The following is a 19478-nucleotide window of genomic DNA, read 5'->3' as shown; positions in this document are numbered from 1 at the left end:
TATCTTTATACCAGTTTTATATAGTACTGGATACACTGTTATAATCCAGATGTTAATGTTTGAGCACAGAGACTTGACATATTATTCTTTAGGTAGTTATATAGACTATGGGAAAATAATTCCAATTGTGTATAATATAGAAAATTTTGTTCTTTCTAAGATGGGCCTGTACAACTCAAGTATCACTGACCTCTTTGCTCATTTCTTCATGTGACAGTGGGGACCACCCTAATGGTGAAATGATCAGCTTCCACCCTTTGAGTATTAAAACTGAAGCTCTCATAAAGTCACAGCATTCAGTTGTAAATCTTGCTTCTGCTCTGGTTTAGAGGAAAGGTTATCTGACTTCAATCTGACATTCCCTTTAGTAAAAGAAGCAGCTCTGACTCTGCTGTTTTTGTGTGAGTAATTGGAAGATTAAGAAAGAAATGTGCCACGGAAATTTAAATTTTAATAACTTGCATAAAATTAGGATAACACAAAATGTTAATTTCAAATCTTTAGTATACTGCATACATGCTGGGGCCAGTAGGACACTTACAGAATGCATTTGCAGGCAGAGGCTTTTTTCCCCCCAAATCTTTTGACTATAATAATAATCTTATATTTTATAGTGACCAGTCTTTTCCATCTGTTTTTCTCCTTATGGCTCTCCTGCTCTTTTGTCACTCTCTTTCTTTGCTGGCTTTTGTTCCTTTATGTCTTAACATTCTCCCATTAACAGAATGTTATCCTACTGTCATGATTATTGGGAGTTTTTAAGTTGTCATTACTTCCCAATCTTGTCCTTGTTTTGTAGAGAATACAATTCTAGACAACAGGAGAATGTTAAAAATGCAGCTTTTAACAATACTCCGGTGTGTCTTGTATTCCAATTGCTTAATCACTTTTTTTTCCTAAAAAAAATTATAATATGGCCATGTATCAGGCAAATGCTAAGCTGTCTTCAGATATTATATCAACTTATTCTTTCAACAATTTGTAAGATATTCCTCTTTTAGAGATGAAAAACTTTGCTTTTGAGAGGTTAACTAAATTTTCCAAATTCACCTAGCTCAGACAGATATGTCTGACTCCAAAATATCCTTCAAGTAAAAATTAAATACTTCCTAAATACTTTCTTCAGTCCATCAAGTATAATACTATAATATGTTCTGTTTTACTTTTTCAGCTACAGAACAAATACCATGCCATGGCTGGCTTAAAGAATGGAAGTTTATCTGCTTACTGTTTCAGAGGCTAGAAGGCTTCTTCCTCCTGGGGTTGGTATCTTCTGGCTGGCTAGCAGTCTTTGGGGTTTCTTGGCTGTTCTGTCACGTGGCAGTGTACATGGCAGGGTCTCTTTATCTTCCGGGTTCTGTTGACCTCTAGCTTCTGGCTGCTCCCTGTGGCTTCTCTTTCTGTGTCCGATTTCCTTTGCTTAGGAAAGGACCTCACCCATATTGGATTAAGACCCCTCCTCATTCAGTTTGGGCAGCCTTTAACTAATGGCATCTGCTTAGATACTATTCACAAATGGGTTCACTTCCACGGTACCAGGCAGTAGTTTGGACCCAAACATGCCTTTTGTGGGGGATATGTTTCAATCTTCAACAGTCCAAAAGGGAATCTGTGATTTCCTCTGTGTTCTTAATATGTGATTTTTGGAGGGCATTTCATGATTACAGCTTATATGTCCTGTAACAATTTTGGTGAATATCCCCATTTTGTCATTTGAAATGAAATCTGTGTTATAACCTGAACTCTGCACACTGAAAGAAATAATATTTTAGAATATTTTTCTAAACGTTGTGATGATTATTTTTGTTTGCTACAAGACTGGGATCCTTTTTCTAGAATAGTCTTGGATGCTTTCTACTCAAATAACAGTAGGATTCAGTGCTACCTTTGGCTATTAAAACTATTTATCATGTTAAATGTTTGCAATTGTGTAGGATTTCTTTTGATGTTTTTTTTTTTACCCTTTGATTGATAAAATCAAAGCTGTTGGCAGCTCCTATTAAAAACAAGTGCTGCCACCTATTCACAACTGAGTATACCCAGCTTTCATCTTGACAACCTGATAAAGAGCCTGATATTCATAATGTTCTTTTTAGAAAAACAAACAAACAAAACAAATATGCTAGTGCTTAGGCAAAGTTGCCTCAGAAACCTTATAACTAATGTGCAGGCTTTTGGGAGAGGACTACGTGTATGAAAAATGACTAGGATTTGCAAATTGAGAAGTTTAAAAATGTTTCTAGTTGAACAAAACATTTAGGGCAACATCTGTATAGAAATCTTTAAAAATATATAATTTTCTATAAACACATATTTCTTGAAGCAATCTTTCGTAAACTCTTTAAACTTTAATTTCAGTCTATAAAATGACGATGTGATAGTTGCCAGGATACACTGTATTGAGAACTGCCTGAAATAGTACATACAGAACACTTAAACCTAGGTAAATCTCTATCCTATCCCCACCTCTTTTATCACAGAGATAATCTCATAAGCCAAAATAGCTATTTCTTCACCCCTTATTCCCATGATCTTTTTTAAGTTTAATTCATACAAACCATCCTATCAATTTGTATGTTTGATAGAGAGTGATGCATTGTTTGTGTGTCCATTTGGTATCAAATCTCATACGTCTGTCTTGTTCATAGTTGACGTTCATTCATTAATTCAACAAACATTTCTTAGAACGTACTTCGTTGGTGATGGGGACACAGTGATAAATGAAACATGAGGACCCTGCCTTGATGTGATACAAAGCTAGTTGTTATATTAGTAAATTAATGTTTTTTATGTATCCAATTTTATCTATAATTGTGCAGTAGTTTCTTGGACTATTATTGTATATATATCCAGAACAGAAACAAAGTTATTTTGTTGTGGTTTTCTGTGCGAAATATTGTCTTTAAAATTTTTCAGCTTTTACATTTAAGGCAGTCATTTTAACGTGGTTATTCTGATTTAGGGCAAGTCGCTTAACATTATTGACTGTCATTTGTTCTTACTTTCTTCATTTGTGAAAAGAGGGATCTAATTCTGATGCTGTCTTACAACCTAGGGCTTTATGCACCCTATTGATAGTGCCTTCCAATTGTACATCAGTTCCTCTTTAGAGATCTTTATGCCCTTTACTGAGATGTCATTAATAAGACAGTGTAGCGCTGTCTTTGGTGGGAAGATATTATGATAATTATAATAATCGACCATTTTAGAATATCAAGATGCTATAGATATGATCTGAAACCCTGAATGAAGCCCAACAAAGCAGATGGCTCCTAATGTTTTATGTGCTGCTGTTTAAGAGAAACAAATTTGAATTTACAGATTTTAAAAAATTATAATGTTAATTGATTTTAATTTAAATACAGTCTAAATTAAACCCTTTTGTACACATTTTCATTTTTGATACATACTTTGTTAACTGAATTGAGAGTTTCAAAATAAATTTGCTGTCTTGGCATTTCCTATAGGAATGAATATGCTATCATCTGTTTCTGTACTGCCTGGAATGCCCTTCCTCTTGTTCTTTTAGCTCATTGATTCTTCCTCATCTTCAAGGCTTGTCCCAAGTATCACTTTTTCTGTGATTCTGTTCCTGTCCTTTACTTCCCTAGACGGGGTTAGATATCCCTCTTCAGTGTTTTCATAAAACCTAGTACATATTTATTGCATTTCTTACCTCATTTCTATAGTTATCTATTTCTAGGTTTGCATCCTCTAATTAGACTGTGAGCTCTTTGATACTGGAAGCTTTATTGTGTTCATCCATTATTGTAACCTCATAACCCAGTATGGTACCTGGCATATATAATGGTGCTCAGTAAATGGCCACGGAATGAATGGATAAATAAATGTGAGAGAAGAAGATTGGATCTGAATCTTTATGCAGAGGATGGTGCCTCCAGGAAGGTATAGTCCAGAAGGTGGAAGACAATTCAGAGATGATGGTTTTACCACAGTGGTATTGGTTAAAGTTATTGAATATGGTGGCAATAATGAAATGAAAGTTCATTGAGGGAGAGATTGCAATTTAGGCCAGAGAACTGAATTAACCATGAATTAAGATTGTGATTGTGGGGATCAGTTGAGATAGATTCCAAAATGGTTGTGAATAATTTGGAAAGTGTTCAGATTAAAGAAGGCAGAAATTTAATTGAAAGTAATTTTTGAAAGGGCTTGTAATAATTGGGAAAATAGGCCTAAAGGGTGTTGGAAAGTTCATAATTTAATGCTGTAAATTATTAATGGGTTATCACTGCCTACATATGCTCAAAATGGATTTCTGTTGTCGATTTTTTAAAGCTCTTGGATAATTTAGATTAATATAATTCACTTAAAAATTATATCAAATATTAATGAATATTACCTACCGTATTAAGACCTTGTGCCGTGCTATGAGCTGTGCTGCGTATTTTTATTTGCCTTATCTTCAATACGTACTCCAACTTGGCAGAATGATTGTCCACATTTGACAAAATGAAGAAACAGTGGATTAGAAAGTTCAGTCCCACTTATCTTTGAACCCAGAACAATTTAAATATCAAAACTCTCGTTAAGTAAATCCACTCCATTTAAGTTCAATGCCTGTGCTTTGTTATACCATACATTCTATGTTCCAGAGAATCTCTAAAATATATCTAAGTTTTCAGCATGAGTTAAGTGACAAGCATAAATGTATATGAATTTAGTTCTCTCTTACATGGTCATTCATTCATTTATTCATCAAACATTCATTGGCCATCTGGACACATCACTAGGTACTGCAGTATACAGTACATGCCCATGCCCTTGTGTAATTTATAGTGGATGAGACAGGCATTACAAATATAAATAAGTGTATAATAACATTTTTGATAAATGCTATGAGGGAAAATTTAGTGCCTTTTGTTACGTAGATTACAGAATGGGGTTTGTATGCGCTTATTTCCTTGTGAGCAAATGTAATTAGATTTACAATATAGCTTACCTGTAACCCAAGTAGACGCTTAAAATAGCTTTAGATAAGTGGTACCACACCAGTGTAATCAAGCTGAACCGTTTGAAAACATTGGTCTTCCAGCAGCCTTTCCACAGCACAGAGGGAATTTGGTGAATTATTTGGCATTTTTTTGAAGAAAATTGTGGTGTTACTGCTGACCGGGTTTTGACAGATTACCAAATGTCATATCTGTAATTCAGCTTTGGAAAGTGACTTTGGAACTATCTCAACAATGACCTATTCAGTTCACAAAAAAGCATAAATATCCATGGAGATGATTATTACTGTGCCCTTTAGAGAGCAGTATCTGTCCTGCTGAAACTCTGAGCATGTGGTAGGTTATGGACTAGAAATATGGAAAGAGCATTCAGTAAGTCTATTTGGCTTTAGATATTGATAACATTTGCCATAGATCTAAATAGGAGTAAGATGGACAATTTATTTCATGTAGAACTCAGTAAAACTGGGTGGTCAAATAAAACAAACCACCAAAAAAACACAAATAAGGAAAGGAAAACAAAGTGAAATTCTGCTAGATGTTAATAACAGCCTAGACATGGCTTTATTGCAGCTCAGTGGAAGTCACTTGCCCAAGGTTTATAAATCCTAAATTTCAGTTTTAGAAGTTACCTTAGACCTGTATTATAACTAGTGTTTGAGGGAAAATATAGAACAATTAAAGTGAATGATCTGTGTTTATTTGATTTTGATTTTCTTGCCAACAAATGTATGCTGTAATTTGACTTCTATAGTCCTCTTTCAAAATCTCTCAGAGACAGGCGAAAAACTGGTCATTTCCTGACAGTTGGAGATATTTTTATAATTATCTGAAAATCTGAAAGGCTTAAGACTATTTCTTGGCTGTCAGCTAACAGTTAAAATGCTTTTCATGACGTAAGTGTAAATGTATGTGAAAGAAGTTAAGCAAGAAATCTAATATCGTGACTGAAACACATTCTCCTGTATCAACTCCAGGTAACTGTGAGCCTTCCCCTGTTACTGCATCTCCTGGAAGTTCCTTTTCCTGGCAGTACTTCTTATTCTCTTCTTCCTTATGTCTTTCTTGTCTACCAACTCTCATAGAAAAGAAACTCTTACATTGGGTTTTGAAGAATAAATAGGAGTTTGCCTGACAGAAAAGTGAGGAAGATGATTCCTTCATAGACCCCTACAAAGGCAATCAAGACATGAAGGTATGAAATAACATGAAGTGTGGAAACTAAAATTAGTTCCGTGTTGTTTTAGCATATAAGGCAAGAGCAGATGTGCTATTAGAGGAGGCTGAAGAAGTAGAAAGAAAGGGGCCAGATCTGATGACAAAGCCATCAAAGCTCAAGAAGAAATCAAGTATCAGGTGAACAGGCTTGGCCATCATGAAGGGGCTCACCTCCACTACTTGCCAGGGAGAAAGAATGAAGGACTAATAGAGATGCAAAGATGGGCACTGGTAGCAATCAGATCCCTTATCTGATGTTTTCATTTTCTCTGTGAATAAGAAGCCAGGTTAAACCAGAGGGGGTGAGTGGGAGTGATTAGGGGACTTGAGGAGAGGGAAAGATGATAGAACTGTAGTGGAGGGGAGAGGAAGATACCAAGAGGTACGTGATAAGCTTATTAGAAAAGGCATTGAGGGTCTTATTTAACATTGGAATCTACAAATGTTTAGTGGCATCAATCTGCACAGCTCTATCTTTACTATGATTGGTCCATTCTGAACTTGGGATTTTCAGGCTCCTTGTTGCAGGAAGAAGAAGATATGAGGGATGTGCCAGTTTGGATATATTATGTCCCCCTAAATGCCATTATCTTTGATGCAGTTTTGTGGGGGCAGACATATTAGTGTTGATTAGATTGGAATTCTTTGAGTGTTTCCATGGAGATGTGACTCAGTCAACTGTGAATGAAGCGTTTGATTGGATAATTTCCATGGAGGTGTTACCCTGCCCATTCAGGGTGGGTGTTAATTGGATCATTGGCCTCATATAAAGGAGTTCACAAACAGAAGGATCTCAGAGCAAAATGAGAGTGACATTTTGAAGAGGAGCTGCAGGATAAAAATGCCCCAAGAGCAACATTTTGGAGAACACCTTTTTGAAACGCAACCTGGGAGCAAGCGGATGCCAGCCATGAGCAAAAAGAGGTTTCCAGATGCCAATGGCCATCCTTCAGTGAAGGTACTCTATTGTTGATGCCTTACCTTGGACACTTTATGGCCTTAAGATGGTAACTTTGTAACCAAATAAACCCCTTTTATAAAAGCCAATATCTGGTATTCTGCAAAATGGCAGCATTAGCAAACCGGAACAAGGAACTTGAGAATTTTAGTGGTCATAGGGAATTAATATGGATTGGGAACTTAGAATGTGCTAGGAATTGTGTAGAACATTATGCACATTGCCACATTTATTCTTTCTTTCCTATGAGATATAAACATCATTCCTATTTTATAAGAAATAATTGAGGATGTAGTCAATTATCCCAAGATATTTTACCAGTACATAGGAGAACTAGGATTTGAATGAAGACCAACATGGCAGCATAGAAGTATTTGAGCTTAGCAAGTGACTAATTGTTTGTGAGAAAATGTTAAGTATCAAGGGACTGGAAAATTTCAAGGCAATTCCAGAACAGGGTTGATGGAAATAAAGTTAAGATTGCATAAAAGATGGGAAATTGTAACTGAGAAGCAGAATATCAGTGTTTGAGATGCCAATGGTAGAAGCATTCAGAGTGGTCCTGAGGTCACTTGTGAGGTTATATGACTGAAGAGTTGGAAGTGGGTTATTGAAATGGGAGTAGAAGTAGAGGACATGAATTCTGTAGTCAGGTTGTTGGGTAGCAGTACATGGGTATTGATTATTAACATTGATTATGGTGGGACTTTGAAATGAAGAGAAATGGATTTTCAGGGAATGACTTGAAAGTTGTTGAGTTCCAGGGTTCAGGGTGATATGTCTTGGTGAAATGAACCTAAATGAAGATACCTGTGCAAGACGATGGAAAAGTAATAATGTGAAAGCCACAGAGTGAAACTAGGACTGTGCTGGGCTTCTGCCCTGGACTCGACGTGTGGTGGTATTGAATTACCCATGTTCAAAGGGACTTCACCTAAGTGAGGTCTTCAAGGAGGAAAGCATGAGGAGACTACACAGCATTGTGGTTAGGAGTAAGGAAGTTTGTTTATAAAGGAATGAATGCCCTAAAGGATAGAGTGGAAAAGGTTGGGAAGGATATCAAGGGGGAGGTGGTAGGGAGGAGAATATGACCCAGATGGGAAAAATTGCATAGCTTATGAGTATGAGAATGAGAAAGGGGAATTAGTGATTAGAGGAGACTGTTTGTGGCTTAAGAGTTATCGAGTTGAGAGACATCAGTAGAATTTAATGGCTCCAAATTTGTAAATGGAGGTTTGGTTTAAAATTGTTTTGATGTTTGGATTCCAAATAGTGTCATGACCTGACTTCAACCACATTATTGCCTCAGCTGAGTGAGTGTGGCACTGACCAAAATCCTGTGAGTGTTGGGGCTGATACACACAGCCTGTTGGTCAGTTCAGTATAAGATTTGGATGAAATTAACCTGGTTTTGTAACATTGCTTAACTGTATTTTACTTAAAAAATTCTAAACTTGATTTAAGTACATATTTTAAACTCATATTTTTCTAATATTCCACTTATTCAAAGCATTATACTAAATTTAATAGTGTTTAGAACTTATATACCATTATTTGATTATTAGGACAAATTCCAGCTAAATGATATTAATTTCCATTTTCATATTTAAAAACAACATAGGGAGTTGTACCTGAGCACTTTGTTAAATGTAAAACAAGTTAAGAAATTTAAATTGGGCCTGTAGATGACTTATTCCACAGTATATGCAAAAGGAGGTGTGGCTTACATAAAATAAAGGAGATGCAGTATTTTCAAGTGAATTTCCGTAAAATCATGAAAGTTTACCACTGGAAGTGTTTTTATTACCCACATATCTGACCACCCACCTGTGCTTGATAAGTTCAGTGGCTTTTTGTTAAAGATATTTCTTCTAACTGCATGGAATAGTGGAAAAGGTGAGCCAGTTCAAGGTTGGGATATTGGCTTCTGTCCTTAAAGTTATATAACCCTAAGAGCTTCCTTGGCTTCTCTTAGCCTTGTATTTCCTCTTCTGTAAAATGAGGATGTCAGTATTATCAAAGGGTGTTTGTGAGGATTGGAGCAGCTCATTTTACTTTTAGATGACTGTATAGAGATTAGATTTACATTAAATAAAAAACTGTCTCTCTGTACTTCTAACCCATTTTCTGTAGTTCAAACCCCTGGAAATAAATTAGGAGGTTGAGAATCATCTGAAAACTGAGTTTCATGCTAACTTAAAGCAACAGTTGGGTCTTTGGCAACTTATATTAACTGTGATTTTATTTTTCCCAAAGAAACCATTGAATATCCAATTTATATCATGCAAGGCTGTCTAGGAGTCCCCCAGCCAAAGTCTGTTAACAGAGGAAACTCATATCTCCCAGGAAAGGTCCTGCCTTAGTATCCCTGCTGTGCTCCGGTGTGGATTGGGAGCTCTTTGTAGGAACTTGTGGACTCTTTACAAACCTAGCAATGGATTTCAGAGTGTAGCAGCTTGGGCTTTGGTCACTTATCCTCCCTCAGTTGGAGGTATTTGGGGCACATTCTTGATGACGCCACATTATATTTGTCTACCTTAAGCATATAAAAAAAGAGCTAAAGGCTCTGATGTACAGTTTACTTCATAGAATAAAAGATTAATGTCAATTTGGCTATAGGGGAGACAACAGCAAATAAAAGCTCCTATCTGTATTGCTGTCTTCACACATCACCATCCTGTTTCCTGGTTTTGGATTTAAGATATGGTCAGGCCATTCCATTAGACCTAAAGTCGCCCCTGGGCTGTGGAATTGAAACATAGTGAAATATCTGCACACACTCGAAAAGGAGGGAGGGTAGGTGAGGGATGAAGACGGCAGTTAGGTATGTCTGTTACTTCCCCAACACCTAAATAAATCTCATTTGTTTTCAATCCCCATTGATTTTCCTCCGTCTTTGATTTCTTCCATAGAAGGACAGGGCTGTTACATCTGTATAACTAAGATGTGTGAACATGATGAGTGCTTTCAATATTTTTACTAGTTTTGAGATAAAACTTTTGCCCTAATGTTTTCTCACTTTATTTTTATTCTAAGGTTATGTAATTTCCTTAGCCTCCACTCATGTAATTAATTCTATTGCATCCATTTAAATAACTTAGGTTATGCTACTTATCATAGTGCTGTAGAATTTCTTGAATTTGGCCATGAATTTGCTTATATACTACAGATGTAAATACTGGTTCTGTAGTTGTACGTAACAAGACTTGAGAGAATCTGTCTCCTGTGACTTTGAAAGATCACCTGTGGTAGTTGTGTAAACTTTAAACAGTGGATTTGTTATTGGATATCTAAGAGTATGCTGTGCCTCATGACTGTCATTTAACAGCACACGGAATGTTATCGTTCCAGTTGGCCCTAATGCCCTCACATTCTTCAACCTTGGGCTAGTTCAGCCATTTGTCAGCTGATGTGATTTTGCATTTTTGCCTTGATCATTAGTCACTCACTTTAAGTTCTGCTTTTTGTAGTGTGTGCTGTTTGCTTCCAAAATAATCAGAGCCTTATATTTTCTGAACTTGTAAGGAAAGCAAAGGAGAAGGGGACTTAAAAGAAGGTAATAAATGGGGTTTCAATTATTTTTGGCTAACTATTGTCGCAAAATATGGGATTATGATTGAGGTATTAATGAATATATCATTCAAAAAACTTTTTCTTAAGCCCTCCTCAGCACTGAGAATTTACAAACATCATAGAATGATGCTGCTACGTTAAAGGGAAAAACTCCCCTTATAGAGTAGGATTATGTGTTCTTCTGAAAATTTGAGTATGGATTTACATAGTGCTAAATATTCATTTTAGCTTTAATTTGATTTCTAAAACAGCCCCTTATTTTGGGAGGATTTTTGCCTATTTTGTCACATACATCAATAAAATTACCTATTTCATTCAGCTGATGTAATTTTTCATTTTTATCATTCCTTAGGTACTAGACAACCATTGGTAAACATGAATCATAATAAACACCCTTGTAAAAATATATTTTATTTATGTCTTGATTAGAATTTATTCATGAGCTAGAAAAAGTCATGAACCGTGGTAATGCCTTTTGGTTGTAACCAAAATCCTATTTCAATTAATTATGAGATGACCATATATAGACATAGAACATTATGACATGATTGAATATTGAAATAGCCACTGGTCCTTTCTAAAAGTATCACCACCCAAATCACTTGAATAGTGACCTTGTTCTTACAGAATTAAAAATATCATGTTTTGCTACCTGATAATTGGATAAGGGATTAGACATTTACACATTCCTATTTCTTTGCTTCCCCTTCTTATTTGTGTTGATTTTCAGTATAATGGATCAAATAATTTCTCTTAGCTTATAGACTTTTCTTGAACAATACAGTGCAGGTTATACTTTTGCTATTGGTTTTATATTATATTAACAGAATTATAGAATAAGTTGTTTTCTTCAGTAGGTGAAAGTCCATATAAAGTTTACCTGTAATTTACATATAAATGTTTCAGAAGGTCAAAATGATTTTACACAGGACGAAATTTACTTGGAAGGTCAAAAGCCATGCCAAAACAAACAGAAAACATTTGATTTCATTTTCACTACCTTTCTGTTTTCTTAATTAATTTATGTATTTCATAGACATTATCATATAATTGTCCAATTAATCCTTAGTTTGTTTTACACATCAGCCCTCAAACACATACCTTTTAAGGTCTGTTTCTGGAATTTAAAACAGTAAAATTAAAGCCACTTATTGAAGCAAATGAGAAAATTTTGGCGTCCTATTTTGACATGAGAAAATTTTGCTGTCCTATTTTGGCATAACAAAATACTAAAAATTAACTCTAATGTAATAGAGGAAAATTACTTTCTAAATTCAGATTGTTAAAATAAGTTTATAATTGAGAAAAAGAAAAGGAAAACCTTCTTAGCCCATCCTTCCCAAATATTAGTAATGTTATTTTGTTTTAGATTAGAATCAAATTATTGATTCCATTGATTTTTAAACATAGAGTAAGGAATGTAATTGTGTACATAAAAAGTGGATTGTAGCAAAGGACAAGATATCTTCATATCTACAAATGAAATAGATACAAAATTATATATTTCAATGATAGTCACTGAAGGAAAGAAGAATGTTAATTGTAGTATGATGTTATGTCCTTAAAAATGTTTACTAAATAAATCTGACTTATTCTATGTGGTAAATAATAAAGGTATTGCTATAAAATATATTTTACTATAGATTTTAAATTAAAATATTTAATTATTACTACAAGAGGTTGTCTGTAAGTAGAGTTGATTAAGTTTTGTGTAATATTTATTAAATTGAGAGAAATATATGTGCATCATTGGTCTGCTTATTATAGTCTTAATTTACTGTATAAACTCTGTCAATCTAGAATTCCTTCCATCTCAGACTGTTAATGCCATAGTCCCCTGGTTAAATTAGTAACATTGTAAGTGTTATCTAATTGACTTTGTTTTACCTCTGTCCTTTCCTCTGAGGAGTCCTTGCCCACGTGAAATATGTTTAAATAATCTTTGTATTGCACTATAACAATCTGATTTTTCTAGATCATGTATAAAAGTTGATTATATTGTTTTTAATTATCAGGGTTAGTGTACTCAAATAAATCTCATTTTTCAAGTAGGGAATTAGCAGGGAGCTAATATTTATTCAGTGTTCTTATTATCTAATATTTTTCACTGTCCTAAGTAGCCTTTAGTAATAATCTTGTTGTTGTTATTATATTATTATTTTCATATCATTGCCAAACACTTGCTAGGCATTTTACGTATGTTACCTGACTTAATTTAATAGTCACAGTTCTGGAGTAAATAATGCTAGCTCCTGTTTATTTTTTTAGATAAGAGAATTGGATGGAGACGTCAATAACTTGTTTCAAGTTCCTTATAATGAAAAGACATCCAAAACCGATAGTCAAATTTTTACTATCTTCTTAGACTGTTTCTGATTTATTGTTAGACCTTAGACATATTACTGAAATGCTGCTTCAGTTTTTAAATAATAAATTTCATGTAAAAAGAATGTTAATGAATTTATGTAAATTTTTGTTAATATTTTATAAGTACACAGACACATAGACACACACATATGCATTACCCTACCAAAAGTGGAGGGAAAATCACACAAATGTTAAAAAACAAGCTATTGTTTTGAAATCCCAGTGACAGTTAATTGAAATGAATTTCATTAATGTTTTTGTAGGACTCTTTGCTTTGGGAAATTTGACTTAGGACAGAATAGTATTTACAAAGAAAGGCTGATACCATTGCTAGGATGTAGGGTTAGTGGTGATATGAACTAATTTAACTAATTTTAGCCAGTGTAATAGAAAGCCACATGCTGTTAGGTCTTCCAGATATGGAATTGGAGACCTTTCCCGTTTTTTTTTTTTTAAACAGGCATCTCAATATTTAGATGCTTACTCTGTTCTTGGATTCTTCTAGTAGTCAATCTTTTTTTTCTTGCTTTTTGGGCTGAATCTTTTTTTTTTTTTAATTAGAGAAGTTGTAGGTGCACAGAAAAATCATGCATAAAATACAGAGTTCAATATGCCACCCTATTATTAACACTTTATGTCAATGTGGTATATTTGTTTCAATTCATGAAAGAACATTTTTATAATTGTACTATTAACCATAGTCAATTGTCTACAGCAGGGTTCACTGTGTTTTACAGCCCTGTGTGTTTTTTTAAATTTTTATTCTATTAACATATATAAACCTAAAATTTCTCCTTTTGACCGCAGTCACATATATAATGCAGTGCTGTTAATTGTGTTCACAGTGTTGTGCTACCATCACCACATCCGTTACCAAAATAATTATCAACCCAAATAGAATTTCTGTATAATTTAAGCAATAACTCTCCATTTCCTACTTCCACCCCATCCCCTGGTAACAAATGATCTAGACTCTGACTCTCTTGGTTTACCTATTCTAATTATTTCATATCAGTGAGATCATACAATATTTGTCCTTTTGTATCTGGCATATTTCACTCAACATGATATCTTCAAGGTTCATTCATGTTGTTGCATGAATCAGAACTTCATTCCTTTCAAGGCTAAGTAATAACTCCATTGTGTGTATATACCACATTTTATTTATCCATTCATCAGTTGATGGGTTGTTTCCATCTTTTGGCAACTGTGAATAATTTTGCTGTGAACATCAGTGTGCAAATACTTGTTTGAGTCCCTGCTTTCAATGCCTACCAGGCTGACAAGTGCAGGCCTTAACCACCTTCAGGAACTGAGAGCAGACCTCCAGGGGCAGTGGCCCGGAGCAGAGCTGGGGGTGGGGTGGGCTGGGAGGGCTGTGTACAGGCAGGGAGAGCTGGGGCTGGGGGGAGGGCCTGGCACGCAGATGCGAGGTGGGCGGTTGCTGCAAACATGACAGTAAAGAAGCTGTTTCTAGTGAAAAACGAAACAAAACAAAACATGTGTCAAAGGATGTGCTTGTTGCGTGTGTGCCTGTTTCTGGACGTATGTATACCTCAGTGTGGCAACATCTCTCCTCTGATCATATGCCCTAAGCCAGGGACTGCAGTCCCTTTCTATGGGCTTTGTTAAATCTGAAACCTTCCTCCAGTGGTGACTCGAGCTGAAAACCTGGTGCTCAGTAAAGAAGCTAATGACTGAAAAAAAAAAAATAGTAAGATACTGCTTTTATTAATGTTATAGAAGGGGGTAGTACAATAGGGAACTAACAAATTTTGTGAAAATTGGCCTCAAGTGATACTTTTATTTTGATTTTAAGATTTCCTGTCTTAGAAATCACACCTAGAAGTGGGATTGCTGGGTCATATGGTAATTCTAACTTAGCTTTCTGAGGAACTGTCAAACTGTTTTCCACAGAAGCTGCACCATTTTAAATTGCCACCAACAATGAATGACTGTTCCTATTTCCCTGCATCCCCTCCAACACTTGTAATTTTCTGTTTTTTTAAAAGTAGTCATTTTAGTGGGTGTGAAATGATATCTTATGGTGGTTTTCATTTGCATTTCCTTAATAGCTAGTGATTTGGACCGTGTTTTCATGTGCTTTTTGGCCATTTGTACATCTTTTTTGGAGAAATGTCTATTCTAGTCTTTTGCCCATTTTTAAATTGGATTGTTTGTTTTTTTATTGTGACTTGAAGGATTTCTTTTTTATTTTGGATATTAAACCCTTATCAGATATGTCATTTCCAAATATTTTCTCACATTTAGTAGGTTGTCTTTTTACTTCCATGATAAAGTCCTTTGATGCAAAAAAGTTTTTAATTTTGATAAGGTCCCATCTATTTTTATTTTGTTGCTTGTACAATGAGGTCATAACACAAGGCCCTAATGATGCTTCACTGGTTTTCTTCTAGGAGTTTTATAGTTCTGGTTCTTAAATTTAGGTTGATGATCCATTTTGAGTTGATTTCTGTATATGGTGTGAGGTAAGCATCCACCTTCATTCTTGTGCACATGGACATCCAGTTTTCCCAACACCGTATGTGTCTTCCACCTCAGTTGTATCATTCCATGCTGTCTTCTACTTCCTGTTTACCTCATGTTTACCCCAGAGATGCCCATCCTAATCCCTGGAATCTATGAATATGTTATGTTACATGGGAAGAAGGAAATAAGGTTGCAAATGGATTTAAGTCTTCTAATCAGCTAACCCTGACATAATTATTGGCATAATTATCATATCTTTGGCATAATTATCAAGATTATCACTGATTTTATGGATAGGCCCATTGTAATCACAAGAGATAGCAGCTTGAAAGGATTCAGCCCAACCTTGCTGGTTTTGAAGATGGAAGAATGCAGCCAAGATCCAAGCAATGCAGGCAGCCTCTAGAAAACTGGACAAGGCAAAGAAACAGATTTTCTTAGATGAATGCAGGCACCCATTTTGGATTTCAGACCACCAGGACTGTAAGATAATAAAGTTGTATTGTTTTAAGGCACCAAGTTTCTGGTAATTAGTTAGGCAGTGATAGGAAAGTAATACAGTCCAACACTGTGATATAATGAGAAGCTTGAGAGTAGAGAGAATGGTTTATGTGAGGAGATCATTAGATCAATGATGTGGTGTTTGCCCCTTTTATGTTACTTTTTTTCCCCTCTTAGTATGACAGTTGAGCCCCATTGTAGTAAATTATTTGGTTCTTTTTGAATACGTGGTTTACTAATGGAACCGGCCTGGTTTGTCCCTGCTTATTCCTTATTAGTTAAAGAGTACAGACTGTGAATCCTGAGTATCTGCATTAAATCCTGGCTCTGATGCTTACTAATTTTAATCTGCCTGCATCAGATTTCTAACGTGTAAAATGAGAACAGCAAAAAAGTATATTCTTCACAGGGCTATTGTGAAAATTGAGTTAATTTATGTTAAGTGCTTTGACCATTACGTGGCACACAGGATGAGCTGTATGTGTTAACTATTGCTATTATTATCATCATCATTATTAGTTTTATTCCTTAAACACTATATTCTCTTGACTCATACTGTTTTTTTTTCAGTATAGGCAGGATATGGTCCAAAACTTTGAGGTGAAGACTGGTAGAGGAAGCATTTTTATGCACTTAAATTGTCAATTTTATAATTTGTAATTTAACTTAATTAAAAATTCTCTTTCACTTTTTAGTAACTCTTCCTTGTCTGCTCTCATTATCACAAATATATAAATGGAGCAAATTTTGCATATTCTATGATAATTCCCTTCATTCAATTCACATGTCTTTCTATGCAGCTAGCTTATGTTGTAGGTAGTTAGGCTTTTTGTTTGATGTTGCTGTTTAAGCATGCAAATTTATTGGTGTCAGAAGTATGCAGAACCTTGTACAAAGAGATCCTTAAAAACAAATACTTTTCAATTAAGGAAATTCTAGTCTGAATGTTGAATTTTCAAAAGACATTCTATTAAGAGAGGAGCCTCTTAAATGGATGGATAGAAATAGCTGTTCTGTCAATGCCACATTCTCTGTTCCTGGTAGTAGTGGTGGGTTTTTCTTAGGACTGGTAGGAAAATATATTTATTTGATCAGCCTTTTAGATTTTGGCCACAGTATCTGTATTTTAAGGCACAATATATTAATTAATTCAGCCAATATATGTTACATACCTCTCAATTCCAGTAGATACATGATGCCAATTCAAGTGTTTCCCAGTCAGTGGGGGAAGAACCAGTGATCCCTGACCTTAAGTAGTATAGATGCTATAGTAGAGATAGGCAAGGATGTAAGAGCTGTTTCCTTCTGCTAGCTCTCTACACTCAAAGGCCATTAGCAGCATGCCATGAATCATCAGACAGTTTTTAAGCACACATTGCTCTTATGGAACAGCTTATCTGTGCATAACTTTTGACTTCTAGGTTTTCTCTTATAGGAGAAGACACAAAATAAGTTCGTTACTTTGGCAAAAAGGTTACCACTGCTTTGAACTAATTCAAAACTATAATCACAGCCTGTTGGGTATGTAGTTAAGATACAGACACCAAAAATCACATTGGGTGCTTTTAGTAAAATGAGGTTTGTTTTTCTTCTAATACAGTGGCATCTTAGTGATGCCATTCAGTTTATTCAACTTCTATTTCACAACCCAACTCCTCTCACAGTTCACTGATTGGCCCTTCATTTGCCCTGTATACAGTTAAGAATCACAAAAAATTAGGTGGGGCTTTATCTAAGGCACTTAATTATGTGGAAACATAAAGGTCTTGGGGTAGTCTCAGAGAACCCTTTGAACACTAAACCTATAAAAGATGTATCTCTTTTCTGCCTCTGCTTTGACTTTAATCCAGTAGCTAATAGAAGGGTAGCAGGAAGAATACAGGAGCTATTTGAATGAAATGAAATGTAATGAGTTAGTGGAAGGTTTCAAGTCAATTAAGTACCAAATACCTTGCCATGTTTTCTTTACATCTTTATGCCTTTGTACCTTAGACATCACAAAATCAGCAAGAGGTATATCCAACAATATTCACTCTGTTAAAAACTCCACTAACCCCCCCCAGTGTGTCCTCATTTCTTTTACACAGATTATGAATTCTGTGACTTCATGTCAATGTTGATGACTAAATAATTAAGGTTTTTCTTTAAGAATGAATTGGCCAGGTTTGTATTTTTTGCCTGTGTCATAAACCTAAGAAGAATTTAAAATTAATTTTGAGTCTTCTTCATTCATGGTAGAGTTCAAAAATAATAAATGTCAGGTTCGTGTTTTGAGTAACTCCGTTACATTTGCTAATTTGCCCAAGAAAAATCTGATTAATAATGAGTATAGTGGTTTCAGAAGCATGGAAATGTTTCTGTAATATTGCCCCACATTTGGATATAACCAAATCTGAGCTATTGCCTTATGATATCATGGCGGATGCCTGGAGTGTGTAGTTTTATGATTTCAGCTTTTACCTATAGTATATTTTACTGTGTATGTGCTGATGAGTTAAATTATACAAGGTTCTGCAGTGTACAACTCTAATAATGCTTTTACCCCTATTTTGGCTTTAATTGAAGTCTGACTTGTTAGCTGTATAGGGATCTATTTTCAACCCTGGAAGAGTGACTATTTGAGAAAAGAACCTGTCTTATTTATCCTGGCATCCCAACTATTTATAATATAATGGCTTTCATATTCTAAGTTCTCACTAAATGTTGGTTGAATAAATTAAGCATAAAGAATAAAATAGGTTCAGCTAGGCTCTTTGATTTATCTATTCAGTTCTTAAAATTGATGCTTAAATGGAGATGTGGCTTGGACATATGATCTAATGGGGTTTCTAATTTGAACTTCTCCAAACTTTGGCTTCTCCTTTGCAGGCACAGAACCTGCCCTAGTAAAATTACCATATGGTGTAGAGCAAATCAGAATGCACCTCTGGAAAAGACAGCCCAGAAATGGCTCTGTGAAGTTTGCTTGGTTTTATCTTCCAAATTCAGTCAACAGATGTGGAATTGACAGAAGTGTTATTTTAGCCAAATGGTTGCATAAGGGAATATGAAGCCAGTAGGGAGGTTGAGAAAGAAGCCTGAGGCTCAGAGAGGTTAGATAATTTGTTCAAGGTGAAAACAGAGGGTAGGTCAAGACTTCTAATTAAATCCAGTTCTTAAAAAGGATCTTTGAATGGTGTGAAGAAGGATAGCAAGGAGTTAAGCTGCACCACAGTAGGAAAGAGCTGGTTCCCAGGGGCAGGAAGCCTAGTTGAGGATGGTAGGGCCTGTCACAGGCCAGACAAGGGGAAAGGAGGTCCATGTTCTCTCTCTCCTGCCAAGGAGGACATCCAGAAGGACTAGTCCACATACATAAACCAGAGAGAGGACAAAAGAACTGAAGCCATAGTACTTTATCA

General features: G+C 35.3%; 1 protein-coding gene across 6 annotated transcripts in view; it reads left to right on the top strand.

Moving 5' to 3' along the window:
* The window catches only part of SLC16A7 (solute carrier family 16 member 7), a 219224-nt gene that overhangs the window by 39591 nt on the left and 160155 nt on the right, over positions 1-19478 (top strand). For 2 of the 6 annotated variants that reach the window (XM_037848352.1, XM_037848351.1), the window contains exon 2: positions 6059-6168. The exons of 3 other annotated variants lie outside the window; for them this stretch is intronic. The gene's annotated coding sequence lies outside the window, so the exon portion shown is untranslated. Of the gene's footprint in view, positions 1-6058; positions 6169-14784; positions 14804-19478 lie in introns of those variants that run through there. One more of the 6 variants, XM_037848355.1, reaches the window with a different exon arrangement.

Source organism: Choloepus didactylus, chromosome 8 (genome assembly GCF_015220235.1).
Source record: "Choloepus didactylus isolate mChoDid1 chromosome 8, mChoDid1.pri, whole genome shotgun sequence".
Taxonomy (NCBI): domain Eukaryota; kingdom Metazoa; phylum Chordata; class Mammalia; order Pilosa; family Megalonychidae; genus Choloepus; species Choloepus didactylus.
This window is presented reverse-complemented; position numbering and strand designations above follow the sequence as displayed.